The 19,080-nt window shown below is 38.8% G+C and overlaps 1 protein-coding gene across 1 annotated transcript in view; it reads right to left on the bottom strand.

Moving 5' to 3' along the window:
- LOC142401054 (seizure protein 6 homolog) overlaps nucleotides 1-17,937 on the bottom strand; it is a 121,021-nt gene extending 103,084 nt beyond the window's left edge. Inside the window, exon 1 of the transcript XR_012773060.1 lies at nucleotides 17,841-17,937. The gene's annotated coding sequence lies outside the window, so the exon portion shown is untranslated. The remainder of the gene's footprint in view (nucleotides 1-17,840) is intronic.
- Between the last annotated feature and the right edge of the window lie 1,143 nt (nucleotides 17,938-19,080).

Raw genomic sequence — 19,080 nt, 5'->3', positions numbered from 1 at the left:
GTGTCTCATGCCTCTGAGCATGCTGATAGTGCACGGCTCCAAGGCTGCATTTATCACGATGATAAAGCACTCTCAGACAACAGCCAAGTATCTCAAGGCTAGTGGCCATGGTACCTGACAAGTGACAAGAAGTCACACAAACAACTCCACCTCCATCCTCCCTGATGTCCCCCTCCCACCAGCATCAGACATATACCCCGGTTAGATGGTCACAGGTTGTCGCCTTATGTCACACAAGCCCCTAATGAGAAGTTAAGTGCAGATGAAGGCGGGTGGCTGCACATGACAGCGGATGTGCCCCTGCCTATGTGTGTACACATACTTTCCCTCCACACATACTCGTCCATTGTGCTGTGTGTGGGGGTTGACAGCAACATCCTACAGGCCCTGAGTCACAGAAATCCAAGTCTTGCCGCTTTTGCTCCAGCTTTCATCTTTGCCCACTGTTCACCTCACTTTCCTCAATTCAATGGCTTTTTTTCCCCACTCTCAGCCATAAAGGTGCTGTCTGCGTCCAAAGAGCTACAGCCCGCAATCACAGCTGTGCTCTGAGACTCAAGCTGACAACTGAGATGACGGGAAGTTATGTTGTTCTCTTCAAAAGGTATTTGCAATTGTTCTAATGGAAGGCAGTGACTGAATTTTTTAAGTCGCCATTAAATTTAATTTAGACACCATTATTGTATTGCAACACATGTTCGGTTACAATTAAAAAGTATATTGTTCATGGAAAAGCGTTTTAAATGAAAAGGCTTCGAAAGGCAATTTCGCTTTACTGACACAGAGTTTGATGTCTTTTGTTCCTTCCAACTAAAATATGCTTCTCGCTCTGCCTTTCTCCGTCTTGCTCTCGCGCACACACACATTTATCACAGATGTGACAAGCTGACTGAACCCTGCCAAGACACAAAGGACATTTTTGTACTCTATGCCATAAAGCTTATCAACACTGATGTACCATATGTTGACATATATATTTTTTTAATCGATGTAATCTTACTTTTTTCTATCTGTGACAACATCTGAGTTACAATTGTAGTAAATCTCCTTTTCTGCACAGTGGTAGCATTTATAATTCCACATTAGTGTTGTTTGCAAAAGGGAGCATGTTGCCCTGAAGAACTATTTTGACTGTAATGAACGCAATTTATGGTGGTTGTAGAAAAATGTTCCTACTTGAGATTGGACACTTTGACAAAATGGTAATGGTTTTGAAAGGAGTCAGTTTTCCATATATCTCCTTGAAAAAGCACATGGTGCACCCTGCAGAAGGCTGTGGTGACGGCTACACAGAGGTAATAGAGGACCTTGAAGTGTTTCTGAAATAACAAATGTCAAGGAGGATGGATGGTCACTCTATTACCCTTTCTTCATCTTTTCCAGGAGCTGCCAGTTTAACAAATCATTTCAAAAAGTGCTGCTGTTGGATGGTTGGACAGATTTGATTATTTACAGATATTTTGAAAGCATTACTGAATTTACATTACTGAAGAGCCAGAAAACACATCAGTGCAGTCAACCAGCATTTTTTTTATGACTAGGACTGTGCAGGTAATCAAAGATTCTCGTGAAATAGGGATTAGCCACAGTGGAATTTTGTGTGATGATTGCACACCCACATTAATTTGTTTTTAACTGTCTTCCATCTGTTGCCTCCACCCTTCAAAAACATGTTGTTTTTATGTGCCTAAAGTATTTTAAATCCTGTCAAAGGACTCGGAGCTCTGTTGTCATTGTCAAAATAGTACATCTTAAAGTAAAATATAAAATAACACCTTTAGAAATTCTAACAACTAATCCCAACTTTAACTTCATCCAAAGAATCCACTTTTAGTTCTCAACATTTTTCCACACAGCCTCCACTGCACCTCCTTCATACTCACAGATACATTGCTCTCCTGTCCTGATTTTTAAAAGCTTTTTTCTCATAAGGTTGTCTCTGTATTCCTGATCATATCTCACTGTAGATGCTTAACTCTCACCTCTGTCAGCACAGAATCCAAGAGTATAAAACCCCTTCAACAACAGTTCCACAGCAATATCTCAGGGTCGGTGACCACTGCTTTCGTTGTATGGTGTAGAGTTTACAATCTGAACTTCTTGAAAAATGTTCTGTATGACGCCTCAGCAGAAAATATCTCATTCTGTGTGGTGAAGCTGTGTGCTTGGTTTTGTCAGCTCCATTCCTTAGTTTCATGCTTCACTATTTCCTTTAATGTTCCCTCACTGTGTGAGTACTTGAGTTCTTAATGGCCTCCTTGTGTTACGCTCAGTGGAACAGTCAACAGAAGCATGATCTGGACCCATTTTTGCATTTTCTCTCTTCTTCTCTTATTCAAAACAAAATGCTTCTCTGTCGGTTCCCATGGCACTCTCGTCTTCTTTTTGGTGCTCTGCTAATGACAGTGACATGGTAAAATACAAAAGAACGCTGTATAAACATGACCAAAGCAAATGCAGGAAAGTTTTAGGTTATGATATACAAAGATAAAGTAACTTTCCCCAAATGGCTGCTGCTACTCCCGTCACAGTGAAAGTTGCCCTTAATGGTGTGGAATCTAGTTCACACAAAACAGCTAACGTGAGTGTCACACAATAACATGGGATAACAACACTCTTTTTGCTTGTCCCTTGCCTGACAATTCACAAGATAAATACCTAGCCTTTTGCACTGATTCATTCTGCATAAACGGAGGTCTTAAAACACCATTCTAAGAATAAAATATGGTGTTTATAGGAGTAACATGGAGACATTACATTTTATTGAGACTGATTTAATTTTTGATTGTGGATTGTTGATTTTCTCAGAGGTCCTTGACTCTTTCCTTGATGTGTGCCATTACACAGATTACTTGTGTGAATATTGCTCAGAAAGGATGCCAGTTCTTCCCAGTATTTACAGGAGACACAGTGGTCTAGACTGTAACTCCTCCCTTAAGTGCTATCTATGTGCCCGTGAGCAAAATATTTTATATTCAGCCACTCCAACAAAACAGGAAAACTGTGACTGCTGCTCCCAAGTGTTTCTATGTGTCTTATTGCTGGTAAATAACAGCAGGGCTCGGTAAATCTTCCCTGGAAAATATCCTTTACAAAACATTCTGAAAGTTATAAAAAAAAATACAATTCCATTCTGCCTCGCGCCTGGATCTAACTGATGGTGCCCGGCAGAGGTCATCTGGTTGACTTTGACCTCACTGAATGGCCTCAGGTGTGGAGCAATGATGAGTGCTATGTATCTGGCAAGAAAAGGCTGCTTTACAAGCAGCTGCTGTGTTTTTATCCATCCCTCATTCTCACCGGAGCTACACAGAAAAGCGGCACTGTAAATTTTCAGAAAATCTGCACAGTATGCTGCTTCAATAAAGCCACACAGTGTCTGTACAGAAGAAAAATGTACAGCTTTAAAAGAGAATGCCATGTCTTACAAGTATAATTGTAAAGGGAATTATCTAAACATTCAAGAGCTTTTTCATTTCTTGCAAAAAATGAGGTTTTGCAGGTTTCATTTTATTTTTTTATTTGATTATGTGGTTAGCAATGAGCGATCAGAAAATGAAACCTGCAGGTCAGGAGTCTTTCTGTGTGGGGTTATATGCTCCTGCTGTGCCTGCAGTCCAGTCTCACAAGGAAACGTGTATTAGGTTAAGTTTGTTCACATCTCCAAAATGTTGTAATGCCATTCAGGGAGAAAAATCAGGAGTTGGTGAACTATCTGTAAGCCGTGGTTTCGTGTCGGGGAACATCCACTTGAGATAACAGCAAACATGATCCATGAACATAAAAACTTGAAAGGCATTACCGTGTATATTATTATAACCCTAACAACAAATACCCAAATGGTTAATAAATGCATTACACGCCAAACCAAGAAATACAATTAACTGCTAAGCATAACCATTTGTGAGAGACCACAAAAGAATAGTGAGAGTACTGTGGAAAACTTTGTGTTAGATGGGTCTCTGTCCTATTGTCTCTTGCACAGGAATAATTAATTAACACATCCCGCTCTACTGTACTTCTCCTTAAAAGGAACCTAACAAACATTTAGACACGTGTACTTTGACTTGTAACGATATATCTGGTGAATGTCCTAACATATTGGGAGACATTGAACGGAGCTGACAAGTCCTTCTGGCGCTGCCAGAGAGAGAAAAAACACAATCAGAACTGGGAGGAGCCAGTTGCTGCTACTTTTACCATGCCAGTAACCATGGTTACTACCCTGTACAAACATGTCAACTTCATATGCAGGAAGGGTCTTTGGAGGTAGAGCTGAGGTATAGCAGAGGCTGCAGCGTAGCGTTGTTCATATTTTCAAACCAAGTGTAGGTTTTTCTCAAGCTTTCCAAGTTCTGCTCTGAAAAGTGGATACACAGTGTGGATTTAAATGCAGGCCACCTAGTGTAATATATAGTGTCACAGTGTGATACAGTCATGAAAATTGTAAGTTATTGAAGAACAGAATTACGTAGCAGATTTGCACTTCAGTAAGAAAAGATTAAAAAAAAATAAAAAATGCTGCACTTTACTTTGCTGCCGCAAAACTAATTCAAAGGTATGATTAAAACAATTCTACAGTGTGGATATAAGTTGAATGTCTGAATAGTAGCCCTGAAAGAGTACTCTTATTGTTTGGGGGGCGGTTGTCTATAGATAACATGAAAATCAAAAGTGTGCTGCTTGTACTGTCTACCTCAGGAATACTTATGGGTTATAATTCAAGAAAACTTCAACATGCCAAAGCCAAGGATTGAATGACAAACCGTCTCACTGGCCTGGAGTGGTCTCACTGTCGATAACTGTGGATCCAAATGAATGCGAACCAACTCAAATTGTTATTGTTAGTTGACTCTTCAGTATAAATTCGTGAAAGTCATCCAGGTGACTACAAATTGGGTTACTTCATACTATCAGGGAAATTATGTTTTGTTTTGATTTGTGTTTCCTCTGAACTCTCAACAGCCAATAAACCTTCTGCACAGCTCTGTTGCACATTGTAATATTATTCAGCAGCGCCACTGAGGAAAATGCAATAAGCAATTATTCTGCACTCATGTCAGCTTTTGAACATGTGCTCTTGAGTATTTGTGGTCTCTGCTTTTATTCCCAGGTAAACATTAGTGAATCACAGGATAAATCTGAAAACCAAAAAAAAGGGGGTTTTAAGGAAAAAATAAATCTTCATAAAAATAGTCGGTGAATTAAATTGTAAGACTTAATGTAAAAGTAACGAGCCGCACAATTTTAGAGGCTGTCATATTAGCTGTCAATCATTAAAAATTGGTCTAATCTTGGTTTCTATGCTCCCATAGCAACGGAATCTATATCAACCCAGACTGCAGCCGCGAAGTTTGTTTGTTTTTAAAGTAATAGCAACTAGTTTGTTTTCTATCAAAACCCTGGGAATAAACATTTTAGTAATATGTTGATTGATACAGCTTTTTTTCTCAATAGCATCGTATCTCTTGATATCTTATCAGTATGGGTTGGTTCTCGCAGATTTCTACTTCAAGCATGAATTCTCAGAATAAAACTTATCACATGCAAACATTTACCCAGATGAAAGCCAAGGAAAGAAAAAAAATCAATAAAGAGGAGCACATTGGCGTTTCCAGCTCAAGGTGTTGCTCGAAGCTGAGAGGTGAGTCGGGTGCAGCAAAAGGCAGGTGGAATAAAGCGACATGGGATGAGAGCAGGAGGGGGTGATAATAAGGAATCCATGTGACTGACTCACAGTGATGGGCTTACCTGGCTATGAATATTTCAGACAGCACTGAGGTGTGTTATTACAGCTCAGTGGGAGCACTCACAACATGGGGCGAGACATGTGCTGTCACAAGATAGGACTGAGCACAAAAAACACACAAACAATGCATTTTTTTCCCCCCCAACATTCACAAAGAACACATCTCAAATCACTCAACCATGTTGAATAGCAGAGGGGCAAAATGTTTTCATCAACAAACTAAACGCAGCATCTTCCACTGACATGCTCCCTTAAATCAATAAACCCGCCAATCGATAAGCAGGGAAAGGTTTACATATGATCGGAAGCCCAGTTGTGCCAGTAGAGAGAGTAAAATAAATCCATGCACTACATTTTGCTTCAGTTGGAACAGCCCCACATGCCAAGAGGACGATTAAATAAATATTCTGTTTACATGGACTGCCTGCCCAGGGGTCTTCAAACTAGTCCAGAAAAGCAGCTTCGCTCAGCTAGCTAACAACCCAGAGCCTCAAGCCATTCTCATGTATTCCCTCCATTATTTCACCGCCTTTCAAGAAACCATCTCTTTCAGAAAATATAATTTGGAGATGAGACTGGCATTGGGTGATGTGATGGGGAGACAAGTGTTGGTTTAGAAATTGTTTATAATTGTGCTTTTTATATCCTTGACGGTAGTAGTCCAATTGAATATGGATTGGAGCTCACAGAAAATGCTTATTATAAACACTGTACAGCACAGACACAGATGGAGTGTGGAGGCCATGCTTGTAACTCTGATACACTAAAAACTAAAATCTGGTGTTAGTTATCATGACTACAACCAGGGGTTAAATTGAGCTGCGACATCCACTTTCAACATGTCACTCAATTCAACAAAATAAAAAAAAGAGTTGCTCAGAAATTATCTAAACATTTACTATTAAACATTTATAGTCCACAGACTTATTATGAGCCAGCTATAAGATCGGTATAAGAATCCATATTGTTTGTTTCATTGTATTTTCTGCTTTGTTTAAAAGAAATGTTCAAGTGACCTATTCTTTCTCATGAAAGATCATATCAGCAAAAGCAAACTCTGATACAACATGGTAATGAGTTTAAATAGCGCGCAACTTCAGGCACCTTTGGCATGTAATTTATTTGCCTTTTACGCTTTTAATGTGTCTCATTTTACGGCGTTAGAATAACACAGCAAATGGTTAGAGTTAGGATAAAAGAACAGGACAGGGTGTCTTCCTCTCACAGGACATTGCGTGAAACGACACAAATCTAACACAACATTTATTGGCATGCAATAAACGCCTTTTTATAGGCCCCTTTTATTGGACCAGGCAGGAATGTGCTAAACCTCACATGTAGCATCCAGTCCGCAGGCTACAGAGAGGCACTCCTCACTTTATTTGTAACGTGAAAAGCCTTTTTTACCCAAGTTGCAAAATGCAGCACACCTTTTACATCTGAGCATGGGGCAATTTTATCAATGTAACAACCAATCACATTCATAGTGTCACACCTTTGCTAATTTATTAAAATGATTTGAAATCAGCACAATGCAGGTAAACTCTAATTCAAATTAAACCATTAAGCTCGCTGGTAGGGCTTGAGCTGGATCGTATATCAGAAAAACTCAAATGACGGATGATGGTATTAAAGGTTAGCTTGGTCATTTCCTAGCTTTAACATCATTAATTTCTCTGGAATGATCTGTGGAAACTTTTTTAATCTAAATCATATTAGGATCCTCTCTGCCTGCGGTGGTAGTGCTGCACTTACAAAAATGTTTTATTGCCATCCGTAAGTGGTTCTGAACACTGCTGCATTCAGAGACGAGTTATCTGATCAGAATGTTCAATTGCTCGGGTACAATTTGAGAAATTGTAATAACAGGCCAAAGCTGTAAGACTTTTATGTTTTTCTCTCAAATGTAAGCTTTTGCATTTATAAGAATTTGCACTGCTGCTGATAAGCCCGCACATTTGCACCTATGGAAACCCTGAAACATCACACATGAAAGATCCCAATTTAACCCTTTGCGACGACTTCACTTGCAGTTTATTTGATCTTTTGCATAATTAAAAAGCAACAAACTGAAGACAATTATCAGAATCCCATAGCATTACTGTGATGATTAGGCTGATTTTAACCACAATTCTATCTAATGTGACGTTCCTCATTTTTCAAACCATTACAGTTTACAATATCTCCTGGGTGACTTTCAATATGGCCACCTGAAACAAAGGCAAGCAGAAAACAGTCAGTCAGTCTTATGCATTATACATAATCCCTTAATTATTCATCAGAATAGGACACGTATTACCCTGTGTTTAACCTTGAGAGCACTATTAATATTCAGCAGATAGTGGTGTTTAAACAGATCCAAAAATAAACGCATCACTTGTAAAAGTGTGTGAAAGATCTGGCAGCAGCACATGTTTCCTAAAAAGATATTTTATTGGAAAAAGTTGTCACATTCTTTGCAATAAATTCAATGCTGGGTTAATTTGCTATCAGCATAAGTTTAATATAAATCACATTTTCATATTTAAATAAAACCTCCTAAATACTTGATTCTTTGGCAAATACAAGGAACATACTTTATATAAAGAACTTCATTCATTTTAATGTAATGTAAACTGGAAAAGGATTTCATTCATGTAAAAGTAAACAAAATGAATTACATTGAACAACTAATATTTCTCAAGTAGCCAATAAACAGGGATGAACATGTTTATCTCTGTATGGTATTTTTGATAACAATATAACAAAATAAATAGAAATTTGCTTAAAAAAGATTGTGCTTTGTAGCTTAATCTGGGTACCATCGTCTTATGGTAAAGCTGATACAACAGGGGTCCAAAGCTGGTGTTTCTCTATATATTTGTTGAGAGATTAAAGATGGAGTAGAGAGTCCCTATTCAATTCAAGAATTCAAATGATATTCCATCAAAAAAAATGTTGACTATCCCTGCTTTTGTATATAATACATTTGGGTGGTCAAGTCTGTAATACATGCATATAAAGTGATACTACTAAAAAGATAAATCTTCAAATAAGCCAGCGGATGTTTCTGAAGGAACTATTTGTGTTCTCATTGATATACAGTAATATTTATGCATCTCCGGGGAAGTCCAAACTCAATATTTTACAGAGCCAATTTAATTTTTTACTGCTTTTCAGGGAAAGCTAAATGACATTCAGAAGTCTGCTGGTGCAACAGAACTGGGATAAGTCAATAAAGGTTTCTTGTCTATAGCTCAGTTACTGTAGCTTTTGAATTAACGTGATGAGCTTTCTGTCATGGTGACAGGCACAGAATTTATTGGTTTGAGACTCAGCGGAGATACTCAGAGGAAGCCACTGCCTTTGCTAGCGTGAATGGCACTTGTATAATGGACAAACAGGTGTACAATCAACCTGCATAGGCGCTCTCACAGAGCAAATTTTTACACCTGCCAGAAGGTAATTTTGGTGGAACAGCAGGATACCTGCCATTGTATACACAAAAACTGTGAGTGTGTGCATGACCTTTCCACACCTGAACAAAGCATTCCACCTATGCAAGTTGAAAACAATGCCAGCATCTATTTTAAAAGAAATCACAGATTGCACACTGACAGAAGAATATTTTTAAATTGATTATTTATTTTAGATTTAAAGAAAGAGCAAAAAGAAATAGTAAAAACTTCATTTGAATGCAGTGAGTATCATTTGCATGAGTATGTGCACTTATTTTGGAGATTAGAGGGAAAGGTTGGACGATAAGCTCCTTACAACCTCCACTGGTTCTCACTTTAGTAATTTATTCTTCTCATGTGGACAACCCTGATGCTGAACTTTCACTCTGCAAAGTTGAAAACACTTAACATCATGATTACCAAACATATGCTGGCAAAACTCAGATATCATACATGTAGCCTTCTCTGATTAGCCTAAAAAGAAGGACAATGTTGTTTCTTCATCAGTTTTATTTGGATAAATGGAGACGTTTGGACACTGAGAGAGAGGGTGGAGAATCACTGCAAATATGCAGAACTGCAAAATGAATAATCAACGAAAAAACTGGATAGTGGATAGTTCAACCCACTCTCACCTAAATGTTGTACAAATAAGACTGATTCTTTGGAAAAGCCTGCAATGTGGACCATGGTCAAATTTTCCCGCAGTTGAAACTCCAATAAGCAATCTAATAAGACTTGTGAATACTGGCGTATCTCTGAAATTAACTACACATTCAAAGCAAGCACAGTGGACAGATCTGACAAATAAAGATTTTAATCATGACATTACTATTTGAACTAACTGTAGGAATGACTTGACAGAAATTGTGAGTCAAAACTTTAGGGTCAATGGATTGTCCTTGTCTGATATGCATCAAACTTCGATCGTTAAAGTTTAAGCTGGGCAAATACTATCCTGACCTTTTCATTACAGGTTATCAGAAGGAAAGCCAAAGCTACTGTCTCATGAAGCTTATTTAGTCAGGCAGGCAATTCAATTGCTGCTGCACAGAGGTTGTGTGTAAGTGTGAAAGCAGAAAATATCAGAATTCCAAAGCTTCTCTTTGTTTTGTCTTGACAATGGTACAGCATACAGGAGTAGAACTGATCATTCAGAATGCTGATTGATGATAAATGGACCGGGCAAAAATTGTTGAAGAAAAAAGTATCACCTTTAGATTTAGATGGATTGATGTCTCATTCCTCTTTTGCATGTCATTCATGGAGCACCATCTCTGCTTTAAGCAGTATGTGTTGAATGACTTGGTCCTTCCCTCCGCTGTTGCCTAGGGAGCTGCAGCGGACATACATGAATAATCTGGAAGAGCTGTGTGAAGTACTTTATCCTCCAACAGTGCTGCCAGCTCTGGGCAAAGTTGGAGGTGGGGCTAATGCCACAAAAATGTACCCGCGCAGTGAGGAAAAAAAGCTGCAGTTCCTCAACTACTTAATTAGGAAAGGAAGCAGATTTCTGCTTTGACGCCTCGACGTGCCTTTTTTTCTTTAATTTTCTTTTCAGTATCTCAGCCAAAGTCATGTGGTAAAAATCAAATGAAAATAAGTGTCATGTTTCAACATTCACCCCAGATCCTAATCTTCAAAGAATTTGCACAGCTGGCATGCCAATTCATTGTCTCTGATAACTTGAAGTCAAGGATGAAATTACATTGCTACCGTTACACATCTTTGGATACAAGGGTGGGATTTCTTTGTCAGCTCCTGTCACATCTGAGCAGGCTAAAGGATATGGTCAAATCTGTAAAATACTTCCCATCAGCATTTGTTGGGAACTGTTTATTTTGAACTTAAGAAGAAAAAGAAAAAAAGATATTGCTGCTGCAGATCCCTAGAGGGCGAGTTGAGTGACCTGCCAAATCTAATTTCTCAGTGTGTGTATTTACCAGAGTAGCTATAGCAAGGGAAAAATGTATTGTGTCAGCGCCTGGCAGTTCTCTGCATTATGGAAGTTCAGTGACCCATTATGTAGTGGAGGGGTATGAACTGTTGTGCACAGCAGCACAAGTAAGAATCATAAAATTATTTAATGGCCGACTGAGAATTTGCATATGTGGCTCCGGCAGTGCACAGGCTAGCTGTTGGATGGTTTGAACACCAAAAGGTCAAGCTGTGCCTGGCTTCTACTGGTGGAATCACCCTCATTTCAAGAGCTTTTTTTCTAGTAGAGCTGGACATTTTTATTAGGGTATGCATACAGAAGCTACACCAATATTCTAACATGATGTCCTTGACAGTCCTCGGCACTGTCCACAATCTTTTAACAGAGGATAAACATATAGGTTCGTATATATAGAAAGTATAATGAAGAATAATAGAGGTACTCTATATTATTGATTTTTTTTTTTTACTTTATTGTGAAGGCTAAAGTGTATGAATTCTATCATTCAATCAACAAATGCAATGAGAGTGAATCCCATCTCTTCTGAGGAGTACAAAGACTGCTGGAGCAAACATAGGACAATCTGATTTCCGTCCTTTGGACAATGAGGCCCATCACTCAGTATCAGCTGTGTAGCGCAATGGATCATATTTACACCCAGACAGCAAATTGGGGCTCCAGGGACAGGCACAGGAAGCGGAGGTCACTTGACCAAACACAACCCATGCAAGCCTGTGAGAAGAAAGCAGTGGTAATACATCATGCCGGAGGCCATCCATCACTCGAGCTGCTCGATTTGAACCAGCCACTTTGAGATTTGCAGCAACCTCCAACCCTTAAGGGACGAGCTGGTGTCAGAGCCTACACTATATACTCCTTAGAGGCGTGACACTCTGTACACTGGTCATAAACGTCATCATACTCATTTAATTATAATTATTTTTGTTGGTTACTTTTGGTGTATGGTCAGGTCGCAAATACACAGAATTTCTTTAAAATTTAATAAATCTACATGAAACTATGCAATTAATAAAAGATTTCCATTAAAAAAGTTGTATCTGTCATCCTTCTGGTATACAGAAAAATGGTGTTTCTGGTAAAAAAAAAATAAAAAAAAAAATAGGCTAAATTATGCCAGTGGCAACAATCCAGTGGTGCTGTATGCAGACTGAGCCAAGTATAGCCAATAATCTTTTTATGATGTTGCATAGTACTGCGATAGCTGGAGTATTTTTTTAAACGAATAAAAAAAGAATGCATGAGTGTGTACCTTCAACGCATTATGATGAGAGCCTAAGGAGATTGTCCTACATGCCAACAATAAAGATGAAAGTGCTTTTTAAACAGATTTTCCTATCACATTAATATTGTTATTGCTATTGTTTATCTGTGAAAGGAAAAGTTTGCCAAAACTGTTGGTTCAGCAGCAGTCATTTTTTAAAATTCATTATTACTTTTCTGTTTTGTTTGGCTGCGAAAGAGCCGGAACAATCCAATTCATCCCTACACCGTGTTAACATCTGCCTATTGCCTCGTTGATTTTTATTTGTTTTTAGATAATTGCATTACTGCTTCAAAATATGTGATGTGGAGATGTCGTGATCTTGAACCTCCATAAGGCACAATTACGTTGGGTTTTCTTTACATTTCAAAAATAGGTTAATCAAAGACATGATGATCAAAATTAAGTGAGCACCTTTTACAGACTAGTCCTACAGATACATTTCACATGTATCTGCACAAATTTAAAACAATGGAGAGGTGGTCAAATGACACCAACCCATAAGCTGCTCCATAACCTTGCTAATTACAAGCAGTTTTCCTGCTGCCACATGTTGTCAGAAAGGACAAGATGTGTCACCCTGCAGACAGATAAGGGAGATCTCTGCACAGTGGATATCATGAGAGTGTGTGTTTTAAGGCAAGCCACGATGTTTTCCGTACCCTAACCACGTAGTATTTAATAACTAAACCTAACCAAACCGCAGATGAAAGAAAACAGAAACTAAAACCAGAAATGAAATATTTGCAATGCACTGTGTAGCAGTCACAGTGCCGTGTGGATTAAGAGTTTTTCAAACTTTGACAAAACCAACATTCCTGTGGGGGATGTTTACGTATGTGGATAAAAACCAGATCTTCATTTTCTTTCCACAAAGGAAAAAGAGACAGAAACTGCCTAATTTACGTTAACCTTCTACCCTTTTGAGAGTTTTTGGGGAGTCGAACTCGCAACAGACGCTCTCCATAAATTGGGATAAACTCGAATGAACAAAGAACCTTTTTGTTGGAAATGTTGGAGACTTACTATCTTATCTTCACCATGAATCGAATTGACATTTTAACACCCTCTCCCACCAGAGAAAGAGACCAGATGGCTACATACGAACTGAGAAGACTTCACTAAGACTCACTTTTAGTCGAATCTTAAAACTATATTAAATGTGTTTGATAACCGTATACAATTTCTTTCAGGTTTCCAGCTTGATCACAAGACGCATATAGAGACAATTTGTACGATTCTGGCTTAAATATTGACAAAGAACTGATCTTGGTTGAAAATGCCCAACCTGCCTGATGGAACCACATTGCCCCCTAGTGGTCTGCAGTGTTGATTAGTTGAACATTTAAATCCCAGAGGACTCAGTAAAATGGACAAGATATATGCAACTATTAACTTCTAACGATGTCCCTTCGGTATCTATTTGGTATTTGTTTGGTATCCCCATTGTTAACACAGAAAATTAACATTGTGTGGTTCACTGTTCATATGTCACGATTTCATAGATATTCATCTGAATTTTGAAAGTCATAATCATCAATTACGTTGTGTGTTATTTTGATGTCTTTATATTGCAAATCTATGTTATATCTTTAATCTGCATATCTTAACAAGATGTGGTGTTTTCAGAATCACCGAGACAAATGTTCTATGAGACGGAGTAATGGAGAAATAAGAGTTTCTTTGTCTCATCCAGAAATCCCCATATAGCACAGATCATCTTACACAGACACCCAGGCAGACATTCACTACAGTTCAGGCATATCATTGGCTGAAAGAGTAGTGTAAGCTTACATCACGCCCCGCCTCCGAGAGTCAAAACCCGGAGCCCGCGAAAAACACAGTCTCTCGCTCTCGTTCTCTTGCTTCTTACCTCTTGCTTCTAGTTTTTGTTCCAGAAGAGTTCCAACCCAGAGTTTCAGAAGGAGATTTGAGCAGAGAACAGTTGCTCAGAGAGATTTGGAGATGGTTTGAGCAGAAGAGAAGAGCTCACCAGAGTTTGGGAGTTTTCCCATAATCTCAGGAGAGAGCGGAAAGACAGAGGATGAGCGATGCAGAGGACGACCGGAGGAAGCTCTCCAGAACCCAGTGAGACCCCGGAGACGAGAAAGAAAGACCCGAACAAAGATAAGAACAGGATGAAGTTTTCCTACCCAGAAAGCCAACTCAAGCAACCTTTTATTAATCTTCTGTGAACTTAAGTTCACTTCATCAGAGAAGCAACGGACCCACTGACACTCGAAAGATTCGATCATCTAACCACAGCCCTCGGCACCATCGTTCCCGTTTCCCGGTGAAAAGAAGCAACTGAGAAGTCCGCTAAAGTCAGCCACCACAACCAGGAAGGCCCAGAGAGCGGAAGAGAAATTCCCTCGGACCCCGCGTGGCCGCTGACGTGTTCCGAGCTGACTAAGCAGAACTTCAGCACAGTAAGACCGACCCGTTTTCACCTTAAAGTGGGTTTGATGGATGTCTTGAGGCTTTCACAGAATGATAAATTAATCCGAAATGTCAGTATTTAGCGTCAAATAGTCAGCCAACCTAAACTATTTGAATACATCCAGTATCTCCCCATTCCCCATATTTTATTTTCCATTCACTAAGTGTTTTATATAATCACCCATATTCAATGCATCTCCTGTTTGTTTTAAAGGCTCATGTTTTGGTCATATCATTTTAATAAATAGTTCATATATCTATATATATATGTTATAATCACAGATTGTGTCGTATGCTTTCTTTACGTAATGTCTGTCCAACCAAACGAGAACTTCACGAAAGTAGCGAGATATGAGACTGATTATTAATTGATTATTAATTGATTATTAACTGATTATTAATTTAACATACCAGGATCGTAATATTTCAACAGTTTTCCTACCTGACTGTAACATAAAGTTAAGATAGCGGTAGGTGGTGCCCTTAATTCGAGGTTTAAGATAAATCCTTATATTTGATAACCAATAACGCTACAACTGCATGGTACACAGTGAAGAAAGGGAAAATATGCTTTCCACAACTTTATGCTAATTGCTGGATCAGAAGTTCTGGTTCCTCCATACTCCAAATAGCAAAATCTAATAAAATCATTATTAAATCTTGAAACTATGTCTGACGTTGTGAATAAAAGTGGAAATGTACAACAACAAAAACAATTTTGCAATGGGCTACGGTATCTTTTTTGTTGATGTTATTATCTGTCTTGCTAACGTCGCCACTTTTTTTTTTAAATGAGTATCTGAGGGCCAAAGGGGGACAGATCTCATTCAAACTGATTGGTTGCAGCTGCAAGAGAAGAGATATAACAAACAGAATGAAACAAAATGATTCAGGTAAAAAAAATGATATTTTACTGAAATGCTGACACTGCATCACTTGAACCGGTTGGTCTATGTAAGGGGAGTTGCAGGCTTTTGTAGTGTGTATGCTACTTCATAACTTCCCCCACACAAGTTCTCTTAAAAAATTGGTTCAACGTATTTCATTTTTCACAGAAATAGCGGAGTTAAAAGGAAATTCAATTCTATCAACATACCCTTTCTTTTATTGACAGCAAGGCAAACATTGGACTGCTGGCAAGACAGTGAGCTGGCACTGATTTGTAAAATTCCATTCAGGGGATTCCTGTACTCCCCTTATTCACTGCAGTGTTTATCCAAAGGCAACTTCTGTATGTTTGCTGTCATTATACACACTCAAGTTAAGAGGATTTCCACATAATGTTATATCATGATCTTTTGTTGACAGCATATAATGGTTCAAATGTATGTGACCCCTGCCCTCCCATAAATGGTCTCACTTTTGTGTTCACACCCATCGGTTACATGCAAAAGGAAGAAACCCAACTTTTTGGAAACCAGTCTATAAAAGACACTTTATCCAAATGTTTCTGACCTGTTCTGACCTCAAGCTGGTGGAACATTTTTGAGAATAAGGCGGTTTTCACCGGAGAATAGTGGGAGAAGTTTTGTATGTCCAGGACATCATTGTTACATTTGACTGAGCAGCTTTGCCTGCACCAAGACCGATCAGCTGCAGGCACACTTAGCTTTGAATGTGTCCGTGCATTTTCATGTGGATGGAGATTTGTTTTTGTACACTGTGCTGTTTGTACATGAATTTAAAGGAAATGGAAACCCATGTTTTAAAAGCACCCATGTTCGTGTGTGTGCTACTTAGCCTAAAGCACCGTTCACATGCGTAACCTGCCTTAGAGATTTGTAAGTTTGCAATGGTTTGATGATTTCCAGTCACAGTTCTCAAGTCTTTTGAAAACAACTTCTTCAACCTGTTAAAGTACGGAGAAAGCTTGCCGCTCAGTTGAGATTCTATTTTGTTTAGCATGAAAGGCAGCAGATAAGATGACAGCTCCAAATTACATGTCTCCATATATTTTGCCTGGCAGGGAGAGGGGAAATAAATGCATATGTCCTTGTAACGTAGGAGGTCTGTTGCAGGTGGACAGGTGGTGGAGATTAATCCGTGCCAGTGGAATGGGAAGGGTTCATGCATATACTGTACAGCAAAGCTTGAGCAATGGTCTGGAAAAGAGAGGAGAGTGGAGAAAACACAGAAGCACTTCTGTCTGCGTGCCCTCCAATGAGAGCTGCTAAGGGTGAAGGTGAGGAAATATTATACATAAATGGATTCGCCTGAACTTAGCTGTGCAGCCCATTTTTATGCTTGCAAAGGTCTCAGGAAGAAAATAGGCCTTCCATGCTGATATAACGTTTCTTAACAGCATCACCTCCAGTGCTGATGCTGAATAATTCAGAGCCTATTAGTCTACCATTTGTCTGGACATAAAGTCTCCTAGCAACATTGCTCGACTTGTGATTAGGTGGGTAACATGTCACAGAGAGCACTGCTTTTGCAAGGACAGTATTCCCATTCCTAGTCCAAGACCAATACCTATAATTTAACATCTATTATATCTGTCTGTCTATGGGGCCTTTCGAAATTTTTTTGTGAAATTTAACGGAAAATCATCTTTACACCTTCAAAAGATATTTATATTCTGCAATGACCTTTTCCTTAAATTCAACCACATACAGCAGAGCAGTTCAAACACACACTTTTTCACTAAATCAAATTAAAAAATTAATGAGAACGCGGTAATAACATTATGTATGCCCATAGCATATTTTGCTAATGATGTGTGCAGCTTGATCATATTTTGATACAGGCATGCTTGCTCACTCTTGGACTTTGAGAGATTGTAAATGTCAGCGGCTTGTCACTCAGACTCATTCCCACATGGGCAGTGAGACAGATCCTGCTAAAAGGGAAGGCCAGATGACAGGACGGACATTAGTATCCTGCCTGACTCACTCAGTGTCTGGCTGTCAATCTCTGGATATATTTGAGGCACTACTTTACCACTTTATGCAGTTTGAATTTTTTATTCAGCTCTTGATTATCTCCATTAAATACCTCACAGTAAGATGTTGATTGGTTCTCCTCCTCGAATAACTATTTAGGATCCTCCCGTTGGCTGAAGCTTCAAATAGCTTTCCTCAATTTCGTGAGGTTAATCTGAAATGGAAAAGAAATTATATTTTAGACTCAGGGATTAGATGGAAGTGAAAATGTCTTTCATCCGGTCGCAGTGAAAATTTAAGACTCAACTCTTGAAAAATGTCAGTGCAAACATCAGATATCCTGCGATGTAAAAGCTCTGCTTTAAAACAAATCCACTGTATGGCCGATGACAAGCTTAAACATTCATCCTGTTTTATTTCTAGCACAATTTCAGTTACTTGAATGGCACTTCTGTGACTAGATCGTTTAACTGATATTAGTACCACTCTGCAATGATTCAAAGACTCCCTGTGAATCAAAAACATTTAATTTTGCATTACAGAATTTGACAGCAGCGCACAAAATATTTAAAGATCCTGTCATTAAAGAGACACGTTACGGCCACCACTGGCTGTTTATTATTTAAATTTCATTCATAGAGGATTATACTGTACAGTTCACACCGGGTTAATATGAATCCACCACCTGGAAATAGTAATATGCACATGGACTATGACAACTGCTTGAATTTCATATGCATTCCAGCAAAGTCCCTTTCATTCTGCTCATGCCAAGCTCCATGACACAATACCAGTCCAGTGCCAAATGGCTGCTAGGCTTTTGTATGATTTAAAAAAATTCCACTTTGAGAGGTAATATGTTTCTGTGGAGATGATGCAGTGCAGTATCCTGCGGTTTGGATAAAGTGACTCAAAAAACACCACCGACTTCCATCTGCTCGCTGAATTATGATTATAAAGTCTGTAATTAGATGCATAGTTAATTCTTGCTATCTATCAGTTTATAGCTGTGTTGCTTGTAAGTTAGGAGGTGAAGACCACCAAGCTGTCAAGTGCTGGCAGAACATTTTATCTCTCAGCGCCGTGACTCATGCGGGGAAATAGTTGAAGTATTTGTGAAGTGTCTTGTCATGTCACCACAATGTGTTTTTTCACACTAATTTTCAAACTCTCTTCACAATTAAAGTCTTCACAGTTCCAAAAGAAACATATTCTGATCTTAATTTTTCATCAAGAGACTTACAGTCATTTGATGTCCAAAAGAATGTCAAAAATAATTAGAATCGGCCACTTGAGGTATCTTTGAGACTGCAAGACAAGCAGAATGAAGAGTGCAGAATGCGATGACCATG

The sequence above is a fragment of the Odontesthes bonariensis genome, chromosome 16 (assembly GCF_027942865.1).
Source record: "Odontesthes bonariensis isolate fOdoBon6 chromosome 16, fOdoBon6.hap1, whole genome shotgun sequence".
NCBI lineage: Eukaryota > Metazoa > Chordata > Actinopteri > Atheriniformes > Atherinopsidae > Odontesthes > Odontesthes bonariensis.
Note: the sequence above shows the minus strand (reverse complement) of the source record. Positions and strands in the feature narration are given on the sequence as shown.